At 47.8% G+C, this 11,702-nt stretch overlaps 2 pseudogenes; one reads left to right on the forward strand and one right to left on the reverse strand.

Moving 5' to 3' along the window:
- Positions 1-429: 429 nt before the first annotated feature.
- LOC125507541 lies at positions 430-2,567 on the reverse strand (annotated as a pseudogene).
- A 5,880-nt stretch (positions 2,568-8,447) lies between these two features.
- Positions 8,448-11,440, forward strand: LOC125507542 (annotated as a pseudogene).
- Positions 11,441-11,702: the final 262 nt, after the last annotated feature.

Genomic DNA, 11,702 nt, shown 5'->3' on the forward strand with positions numbered 1-11,702 from the left:
CAGGCAGAGCAGGATGCAAGGATGGACTCGGAGCAGGCCGCATGGATGGCGTCCGACCAGTGATCCGGCCAGCCAACGAGGCATCCGTCACGCTCAGACATTTATTTCATTTTGGCATGTCCGGTTTTGTTGAACTATGATTTTCTTTGCTTGTTTTGAACAATTGAATTCGGACAATTTGTCTCGTATGATCGATGTGCATGGATTACGTGGATTTGAGGCTCCGCATTTGAGACATATGAATGTGCGGCAGCACATATGAGAGGCCGGCAAGCGTCCCGTGAACGCGCCTACGGGCATATAGGGGACCGGATTTGCCAAGCCCGGCTTAGATGCTCTTAAACCTACAACCGGCTTCCAGCGCATGTATGGATATAAATCACTTATCTACGGAAAAATGATTTAGATAACCATGTGGAAGAGAATGAAGTAAATCAACACACCGCTTACAAAAGCATACTAATTCAACATTAGATCGCACCACTTCTTGACCCATCCATGACTAGATTCATGTTTTGTCGTTGTGGTCACGGTGTGAGGTGGGTCGGAACGAGCATACCCTTGCCTCCGCGTACACATTTCCAGGCCGACAGTAATAGCCTTGTTCTGGCGCGCAATGCGAGTCGTGAGAGCATATGCAGAGCCCTTCGATGGCGCAACCCTTGTGAACGATGTTGGGGCTCCCATCGATGCCGAGCACATGGTCGCTCCACTAACTAGAGAAGACCCCATCTGGGTCGTACCTCTCCTTCACTTTGAGGAACTCGCCGGACTTTGCGCACTTGGTGATGGCGCCGTCGAAGCCGAAGTTGTGGTTCTTGCCCCATTGCGGGACGACGCCATACTTAACAAAGCCATCTGTTCGAGCTCATCGATCACATCAGAGTGAGCACGCGGCCTGCCTTGGGTGTAGCTCCGGTAATAGGTGAAGTCAAAGTTGACCGAGTCCTCCGTCTTGCTGAGGTAGGCGGAGGAGGCCCCAACGTAGCGGATGAGCACGCCCATCTTGGCGTGGAGGCTGCATAGGGCGCGTGGGTTGAGGTCGCGAAGTCGTTGCATGTCGGCGACCAGAGTCGGGGCTTTGGAGAGCGCGACGCTGAAGCCCGAGTTGTAGAAGAAGAGGCTCCGGACGCGTGGGTCCCACGTGCATGAGGAGCGGAGCAGGGTGCCCTTGGCATCGATGCACGAGCTGGACGCCTGGATGCGGTGCTAGTACCCGACCACCGGGTATCCCGTGAAGGAGGAACTGTCGTTGGTGAAGCCATACGCCTGCATGGGGAACAAGGCGGGCAGCACCCCCGCGGCTAGGCATCGTGCCATGTCGTTGCTTTCCTCCACATGCTCCTCCGCGACTCTCGCGACGATGAGCCCGAGCATCGGGAAGAAGCGGAAGCCGAGGTAGTCGTTGAGGCCATCGCCGGGCGACGAGACATCGACACGGTCATCCTCGCGGTAGATGACCTTGCCTTGGCGCCGCAGCCATGTCATGTCGCCGAACTCGTGTAGGTCGCCCCACACGGCCACCTGCGCCGCCAGGTCCGAGTCGTCGCGCTCCAGGAACGTGACGGACCGCTTGAACATCGGTTGCAACTGCAAAGTAACCTGCGCAAGCATGACACACAACACACATAAGGATGGGATTACCCTGTCTAGTGACTTTTTTTTATAGGAACATTACACATACAAAAATGTGAACATTTGTGTACATCGAAGCGATATATACAAAAACTGTAAGCTGTATGTTCACCGGTGTGTGTATGTATGTATGTATGTATGTATGCGTCACGTACCAAGACAGCCAAGCTTTCGTAGGCAAGCAAGTAACACAAAACCCACTTCAGCACATTGGCATGCATGCGCATTGGCAACTATACTACACGTGTAGGAGTAGGTACGTACCTGGGAGACGACGCCAAGGACGCCGAGCGAGACCTTGGCCGCGTCCAGGTCGGGGTGGTCGGTGCCGAGCTCCCTGACAACGGCGAACCCCTGGTTCGCCGGCGCTGGCGTGACGATCCTCATCCCGACCACGTACTCGTGCACGGCGCTGCCCTTCCCCCACAGCGAGCTCCCGTGAGCGCCCGTGGCCAGCAGGCCACCGACGCTGACGCCGTACCAGTAGGGCGAGTGCGGCAGCGCGAGCCCCACGGCGGCGGCGGCGCGGATCAGGTCCCGGAGCACCATGCCGCCCTCCACGGTCATCAGCCCCTTGGCGGCGTCGACGCTGATGATGGTGCCGTCGCGGCCGCCCGGGCAGGCCAGCTTGGGGAAGCTATGGGAGTGCCCGGGGACGGCCTTCACCTTGCGCTTGGCCGCCGCGGCGGCCGCCACGGCGGCCACCAGCTCCGCCTCGGTGCGCGGGAACGTGGCGTCAGCCGCGCGGCAGGCGGTGCGGTCCGGGAAGGAGCCGTAGACATTGGCGTTTTGGCGAGGATGCAGTCGGACGTGCCGCGGGCGCAGGAAACCGCGTCCGGCGGAGGGCTGGAGGCGGCGGGGCGGCTCAGGAGGAGGCCCAGGGCCAGGAGGAGAGCCGCCGGAAGCAACGACGATGACCTGCTGGCCTCCATCTACGTAGGGCGCTGGTGGCAGGCAGGCATGGACGTACGGTACTTGAATGCGAGTGTTGCATACGCAAGGCCTTGCTTGGGTAGACAGACGGTAGTGAGCCAGCTAATCTCTATTATTTAAAAAGAATGTAAGGTTCCCATTTCATCTTTATTCGCACCACTCCTTAGTCCAACCTTCCTTATATGATAATAAATCAACTTAATTACTTACCTTTTGAACCAGTTTCACTTTAATTTACTTACCAAACTTCGGATCAAGGTAATTCATGGGCAGAATTTGATGATCATTTATTTACACAATCACGTTATTATAGACAGGTAAATCACAAGCCGACGTACTAGAAGATTTATACCCCGTTGCAATGCATGGGCATTGTTCTAGTAAATTGAGAAGATGCTTATATATATGGCCACGTACGAGCGATATGACATCCTCATCTAACATATAAAGCCTTCTAGAGTGGTAGTCACAACGAAGGCCTCGAGCGCACGGTATCACGCGAGGGAAAAAAGATCACCGCACCGTGCCCGCGCGTGGGGTTGCAGCGCACCACGCGAGCAGAAAAAACACCGCACCGTGTTCTGCATAAAATCCTTTGTCGTGTCAAGACAAGCGTTTTTGCTTTTTGAATCATCTCAATCCAAGATTGTATGCAAAAGTTACAATTAAAATAGTGCACTACAACAACGGCCCGTAAATTAGAGGTGATGGCCAATTAGAAAAAAAATACAATCGCAAACTCATCTACTACTTTTTACCCTAATTTTTATATCTCTTTTTTGTTTCTTTCTCATTCTTCGTGTTGGAGAGCAAGGATCCGATGAAGGACATTTTTGCGCTCATCACACCATTGTATAAAATGAATAATCCTGGCATTTATGAGAAATTTCCTCCAATATTGTCACTAATGACTAATGAATGCTAGTGATCACGAAATCCTTTGTTTAATGTGTTTCTGCGGGAAAAGAGCCTAAACATGGAAGAGAATCACCACGTACGAGGAAACACGAAGTTTGATGGAAGAGATAAATCAACAAGAAACATTTTAGGAGTAATAGGGTGAAGTTTGGGGAAAAGGAAAGTCAACACGAAGAAATTCCGGACGCAATAGAGCGCAAGATGACACTTGGTATGACCACGCCTGCTCATACCAGTCGAAGTCAGCACCAGGAGATCCACCTGGCCAGGAGTTATAAAAGGGGCGACAACAAATTCCCAACATGGAAAGCACCATTCATGAAACAGAGCACCAGAACCGTCCTCCAACCCTAGCCGCCGCCATTTCCCATCTCATCTCCATAGCCATCGTTGCCATCATCAATCCAACCATCCATTTCCAAGTTAGTCATATTTTAATCGGCGTATCGCATATGCAACTATTATAAGACATATTATTGATGATCCACAAGTATAATGGGATCTAAAGTAGACCCTTATGGAATAATTCTCAATCTAGGGTTTGAATTTCTAGCACTCCTGTAACCCATCATCTACAAACTAATTTCACAATGCCTTCCTCTAGGTCCAAAGATGGTGGAGTGTGATGTAGTCGACGTTCACATAACACCATTAGAGGAAAGAACAACACAATATAATATTAAAACATTGAACAGGAATAAACTTCACATGATTGCTGGTAACAAGACTAGGGTTCGGAGATGAGATGGTACCGGTGAAGGTGTCGATGAAGAGGATAATCCCCACGATGAACAGAGCATTGGTGATGATGAAGGCTTCGATTTCCCCCTCCCGGAGAGAAATTTCCTCGACAGAATCGCTATGTCGAAGAGCAAAAGTGCTCCACGCAAGTTCCGCCTCACAGACGGCAGCAGAAAGTCCCGAGGATTTTCTGTGATATTTTTCTAGGGCAAAGTATAATTTACAGCCAAAGGACATTGGCAGAGGGGCCACAGGCCATACGGCCACATGGCGCACCATAGGGGGGGGGCGCTACCAGGGTGTGTGAGCCTCTGGTGGTTCCCCTCTTGCCCATTCTTGCCCCATAAGTCTTCATATATTATGAAATAATTCTAAAAATCCATGATGCATTTTGAGCTCTGAAGCATAGTCTTATCTTCTGGTTCTTCTTCTTATGTTGGGAAATGAGAGAGAGAGAGAGAGACTCTTTTTGGGGTCCCTTTTTTAGAGAGACATGACCCAGTCGTCTCCTACCCAGCCCCACCCGTCACCATTTCATGGGTCCCACGCTGAGTAACCAAGCTAAGTAACGGTCAACAACTTTAACCCGACGGGAAGCCCCATTTGGACATATATGAGGTTGAGCTTACTAGAGGAGGGAAAACCCGGGGAATGTTAGATGGGCGGGGGAAAATAGAGCACAACTAAGCAACAAGGGGCATGAAAATACAAAAGCCTTAATAAAATGTTTACAAGTTTTTAAAAATGTTCACCAATCTAAAAAAACTTTCCTGTTTCTTAAAAAAAATCATCTAATTTAAAAAATTGTCCACAAATTTTAGACATACGAATAATTTTAAAAAATTATTACTAATTTGAAAACATGTTTCACGGTTCAAAAAATGTTCATGAATTCGAAAATTATTCCCATATGAATTTCAAAAAACTCCATAAATTTGAAAAAATATTCCCATATTTCGGAATAGCTTCATGAATTTAAAAATTAGTTTGTATTCCAAAAAATGTTTCTAGATTTCAGAAAATGTTCTTTGATTTTGATATTTTTTTCATCAATTTTAAAACTGTTCCCAAAATTCAGGAAGTGGTATCTCATGAAAAAATGAAAGAAGATGTAAAATAAATAAAGAATAAAAGGAACAAAAAAACATAAACGCAAAAGAAAAAGCAGGAGGAGGTTAGCCCATATACTAGGCATTTATAGGGGGAGGTTGCGTGCGAAATCACTAATTAAGGAGTACTCGTTGCAAAGAACACTCCACTTTCCCAGGTCGCGACAAGTGGCGCACATGCAGCGCGCCACTTGTTGCAACCTGGGAGTTTTTCCTTTTTTCGTAGATTCGTTTATTCAAAACGTTTTATCTCTTAAACCGTGCGTCCAAATCTCGAACCGTTTTCACCATTGGATTTCTCGCGTCGAGATCTTCAAAACTAGATCCCATGTAGATAGGTTTTGACAAACTTTTTTTTTCACGAAAAAACCAGACAAAAAAATCGGGCAAAAAAACCAAACCAGGAGCATGGTTTTTTTCCCTTTCCGAAAGAGGCACGCCCGTGCCTCTCGCGAAATCACAACCGTGCCTCTCGTGGAAGCAAAACCGTGACTCTCATGGAAGGAAAAAAACAGAAAACACTTTTTTTTCCGTTTCCGAGAGGCACGGCCGTGACTCTCGCGAAAGCACAACCGTGCCTCTCGCGAAAGCAAAACCATGACACTCGCGAAAGAAAAAAAAAACAGAAAACGCGTATTTTTTCCCTTTTCGAGAGGCACGGCCGTGACTTTCGCGTAATCACAACCGTGCCTCTCGCGGAAGCAAAATCGTGACTCCCACGAAAGAAAAAAAAAAGAAAACGCGTTCTGTTTTTCCCTTTCCGAGAGGCACGACCGTGATTCTCGCGAAAGCACAACCGTGACTCTCGCGAAAGAAAAAAAAACAGAAACGCATTTTTTTTTGTTTCCGAAAGGCACAGCCGTGACTCTCGCTAAAGCACAACCGTGCCTCTCGCGGAAGAAAAACCGTGACTTTCGTGAAAGGAAAAAAAAAGAAAACGCATTATTTTGCGCAAATTTTTTTTGATCGAAAAGCTAAGAAAGACCGGGGGAAAAACAAAACATCGAAAAAAAAGAAAAAAAAACGTTTAAAAAGCCGAAAACGCGTGCGGAAAAATAAAAAAAAACAAAATTCGAAGGGAGCGTCCAGAGCGCGACACGTGACGAATGGCTGAGAACGCGCAAAGTGGCGCTGATCGTTGCGAGGCTCCCGAAGGAGCGCTCGTTAACTAGTTGCTCCCGGTTGCGTGTGTTTGCTATTCCCCAACCCATACAGGGAATAGGATCTGGAACTAAAATTAGAAGGGTGGTAATAAAAAGAAGAAAAATTTGTGTACACGCAACTGCGGCAACTCCTATATGCCGCTCCTTGCGACAAGTAGTCGCCCTTTCGCACAGGGGCCCGAGTGGGCCGGCCCATTAATAGCACAGGGAAGCAATTTGGAAATGCACAGTAGCGCTGGATCAAGTACTGCAGAGATTTTCTCAAAAAAGAAAGTACTGCAGAGATCGACCAAGCATCTGCAAAGCTGGAACAAGGCATTGCAGCAAACATTTTAGAAAATCTGAGAACATTTTTTTGGAAAAAACTTGGAACATTGTTGGAAAAGCGAACAAATTTTAAAAAATGTGACAAATTTTCAATTTTTGATCAGTTTTTTTCTAAAAAAATAACATTTTTTGGAATCCGAATATTTTTAAAATGTTGATACTTTTTTGAAGCTACGAAAAAAATGTGAATAGTTTTCAAAATTCGGAACAATGTTTTTAAAATGTGATTTTTTTTCAAAACTGCGAACATTTTTGGAAAACAGAACATTATAGTTCAAAAGGGCAAATATATTTCAAATTTGCGGCCATTGTTTTAGAACAGTGTGGTTTTTGAAAAAAAAGAATTAAAAATAAATATAAAAAAGGATATGTAAAGAACAGCGGAGAAAAGAAAACCAAAACGTCTTGTATGTTTTGCTACCGAAAAATGTGCCGGACCAATTAACTCACCCGTCGTCCCTTACTAAATTAAGGGGTATCTCTCTCAAAAGCCACTCCCACCTTCTCTGGTGTGGACAAGTGGCGCACATGCAGTGCAATCTGGGAGTTTTTTTTAGTAGATTTTTGCCCCAAAATGTGTTATCTCTTGAACCTTGCGTTCAAATCACGAATCATTTTCATGTTGGATTTGTTACATGAGATATTCAAAATTAGGTTTTGCATGAAAAAGCAAAACAAAAAAACCCAATAAACCGGAATTAAATGAACCAGGAACCCAAAAAAGCAAAATGAAAAAACTGGAAAACCAAAATGAAGGGAAAAAGAGAAAGCCGAAAAGCCAGAACCAGGAGTCTTCTGTCACTGCTGATATGCTGGCCTCGGCGCTAGGTGAACTTAGTTAAGACATGGCCCCACATGCCATTGAGAGGAAGCGGATAGAAGAAGAAGAAACAATGATAGCCAGGGCCTAGTAGAGCGGCAGGTGAAATATGGCGTGCGTGCCAATGAAGGAGAATTAATAAGGATTGGCAAACTAGAGGACACAGTCTTCTTCACTAACGCTTCGCAAACTTGGCAGTCAATAGTGCATAGCTTGGATCTATTGAAGAAGGGCTTGGTCTGGCGCATTGGTAATGGGCTATCTGTTCGCATTTGGAGAGACTCATGGATCCCCCACCCCATTGGGCGTCCTCCAATAACTCAACAAGGGCGCTGCAGGTTGAGGAGGGTGAGCGAGCTGCTGGATGACAATGGTGCTTGGCGCGTTGATTTGCTCCAGCAGGTGTTCTGGCCGGTTGACGTACAACAAATTTTGAAGATCAAGGCATCTCCAAGGCTGGGAGATGATTTTATTGCATGGGGTGCCGAACGCACTGGTATCTTCACCGTGCGTAGCGCATACAGGCTGGCGCTCGAGGACAAGTTGCGTCCCTCTTCAGTCGCGGCGAGCAGGGCACCGGACGGGCGACGTGCCGTCTGGGCATTTTTATGGAGGTGCCCTGCTCCTCCGAAGGTGCGTGTCTTTGGTTGGCGGGTGGCTACAAATGCACTTGCTACTTGGGCTAACAAATTTGATCGCCATATGGAGGTATCTGATATATGTCCACTATGTGGTCTCGAGCGAGAGGACACATATCATGTGTTTTGCAGGTGCCCACGGGCTGTGGATTTGTGGCGTACCATGGCGGAGGTGTGGAGAATTCCCAAAGTCACATCCATACGGAACACGGGGCCGGAATGGTTCTTGAACCTCTTGGCGGAGTGTGAGGAGGGTGACCGTCTCAGAGTCATCATGGTGATGTGGAGGTGTTGGTTCATACATAATGAGATCCAACATGACAAGAAACCACCGCCTATGGAGGTCTCTCGACGCTTCCTACAGAGCTATGTTTCCTCGCTGTTGGGTGTACAACAATTCCCAACAGGAGATTGGGATAAGGGGAAGATGGTTCTGTAGCATGAAGGGGCGGTGCGGCGATCTTCGCATGTGTCGACGGGACCAAAGCTTCCTTGAAAGTGGCACCCACCGCCGCATGGGTGGGCTAAGCTGAATGTCGACGGATCCTTCGCCCACGAGGATGGTACGGCGGGCTCCGGCATGGTTCTACGCGGTCATGATGGCGCCATCATCTTCTCTGCATGCAGAGCCCTGCGTTCGTGCCCTAACCCACTTCATGCCGAGCTGGCAGGGTGCCGGGAAGGACTCGCACTGGCCTTATAGTGGACTGAGCTACCAATCGCCCTCGAATGCGATTGCCTGCATGCAATATCGTTGATCAAGGCGACGGGACAAGACTGATCCGAACATGCAATGGTGGTTTCAGAGGTCAAGCTTCTTTTGGGTTCTAGGGAGTCTAGTGTTACTCATATCTCTAGAGAGCAAAATAATGTAAGCCATGTTTTAGCAAATTTTGGTAGAACGAAGGACCGTACGGTGGTTTGGCTCCGCTCTGGCCCGGCTAACATCCCTAGCTTGTGTAGGGATGAACTTCTATGCTCTTGAGTAATACAACCCTTTTACCCCCGCAAAAAAAAAAGGATTGCTCGCATCTACGGTCTTGAACCCCTTTTACACAAAATGCCAGATTGGTGGGTTTGTGCTGACCAAGATGAAGGAGACAGCTGAGTCTTACCTTGGCAAGTCTATTTCCAAGGCTGTCATTACCGTTCCAGCTTACTTCAATGATGCTTGTTGTAACCTGTCTCTTAATTAGCAGTAGTTTGCTTCAGTAAGGAAATTAATTAAGTTGTTATATAAATGCTTCGTTTCCATTGCTGATATGTTGATTGATTATGTTCTTGATTGACAGGTCAAAGCAACAAACGGCGACACTTTCTTGGGTGGAGAAGACTTTGACAATACTCTGTTGGGGTTCTTAGTGAGCGAGTACAAAAACACTAAAAATATCGATCTGTCAAAGGATAGATTGGCCCTGCAGAGACTGCGTGAAGCAGCTGAGAAGGCAAAAATCAAACTCTCCTCAACAACCCAGACTGAAATCAATCTTCCCTTCATCACTGTTAATGCCAGTGGAGCAAAACATCTGAACATCACACTGACAAGATCAAAATTTGAGTCTCTGGTGAACAGTCTGATTGAGAGGACCAGAGAGCCGTGCAAGAGCTGCTTGAAGGATGCCGGCATAACCACCAAGGATGTTGATGAGGTCCTTCTCGTCGGTGGAATGACAAGGGTTCCGAAAGTGCAGGAGATAGTCTCTGAGATCTTTGGCAAGGCCCCTAGCAAAGGAGTCAACCTAGATGAAGCTGTGGCCATGGGTGCTGCTATTCAGGGTGGCATTCTCCGTGGAGATGTGAAGGAGCTTCTTCTCCTTGATGTTACCCCGCTGTCACTTGGTATTGAGACTCTTGGTGGTATCTTCACCAGACTGATATCCAGGAACACTACCATCCCCACCAAGAAAAGCCAGGTTGGTAAACCACGTTTCACTCCTCCTGAACTAGTAGTATAATACTCCATGGTTCTCAAGTACTATGAACTAGTGTTGCATGTTCTTGTCATTTTTGCTGATTGTGTATCGCCGATCTTCCTCTGTTTAGATGTTCTTTTCATTTTTGTTCTAGTTACTTGAGATGTTTATGTGATGGCTTTGTGTCCAGTCATTGATAGATGGTGCAATTGAACATTGTTTTTGTCATGTTAAACTTGTGTCCAGTTACTGATGATTGTTGTTCGCAATTGAACATTGTACTGTAGTTTTTGGTCATGTCCTCTGATAGTGACAAGTTTTTCTTTTTTACCAATCTCTGTAGTACTATTAGCTTGCTTACTTGCTTTCACCTCTTGGTGCATTTCCTAAGAGGATCAATTAGCATTAGCTATGTCTGTGCCTTCTGATGGCATTCATGGAGCTGGCTTTTCCCTCATAGCAGAGTACTGATTCATCCTTATGCCATAATAGAACCTTCGGTTTGCCTTTTCTGTGATAGTACATTTCCTAAGATGAATCGTACTTTTATTCATCTAACATGTGTTGAGCAGCTTGCTTGGCATGTACATGATATTGTTTTGGCAGCACAACATACTAACAAGAAACAATATAATGTCGGCGCTCTTAATATCTGCACTGCAGGTGTTGTCAACCGCCGCTGACAACCAGACGCAAGTGGGCATCAAGGTGCTGCAAGGCGAGCGTGAGATGTCAACAGACAACAAGCTCCTAGGCGAGTTCGACCTGGTCGGCATCCCGCCAGCACCGAGGGGCACGGCACGCCCCAGGTCGAGGTGGGATCGTGACGGTGTCGGCCAAGGACAAGGCGACGGGCAAGGAGCAGCAGATCACCATCCGGTCCTCGGGCGGCCTGTCGGAGGCGGAGATCCAGAAGATGGTGCAGGAGGCTGAGGTGCACTCGCACAAGGCCCTGATCGACGTGCGGAACACCGCGGACACCACCATGTACAGCGTGGAGAAGAGCCTGGGCGAGTACCGGGACAAGGTCCCCGCGGAGGTGGTGTCGGAGATCGAGGCGGCCGTCGCCGAGCTCCGTGCTGAGATGGCCTTGGACGATGCCGAGAAGATCAAGGCCAAGATCGACGCGGCCAACCGGGCCGTGTCCAAGATCGGGCAGCACATGTCTGGCGGTGGCGGCGGGGCTGCTGGTGGTGAGCCGGGGTCGCAGCAGGGTGGTGGTGGCGACGCAATCTTGTTGTGATGTTACTCCCTGTAAGCTGTAACCCATGAGGGAGAGATGTTTGATGCCTGGAGGTAGCTAGGTAAAATCTTCTAGACGAATGGCAGATAGCATTGCGCCTCATTCCAGAAAGAGATATCTTCATTCAGTTGCTGATGGGGAACTGCCAGGATAACGAGGATTTCGGGGAAGATGTCATCATCTTGCTCTCATTTGTACTTGTACAGCCTTTGCTAGAGGAGATGAATGCCATTTCGGTCGGTGTTCCCCATTATCAATCCCT

Source organism: Triticum urartu, chromosome 5 (assembly GCF_003073215.2).
Source record: "Triticum urartu cultivar G1812 chromosome 5, Tu2.1, whole genome shotgun sequence".
Taxonomy (NCBI): Eukaryota; Viridiplantae; Streptophyta; class Magnoliopsida; order Poales; family Poaceae; genus Triticum; species Triticum urartu.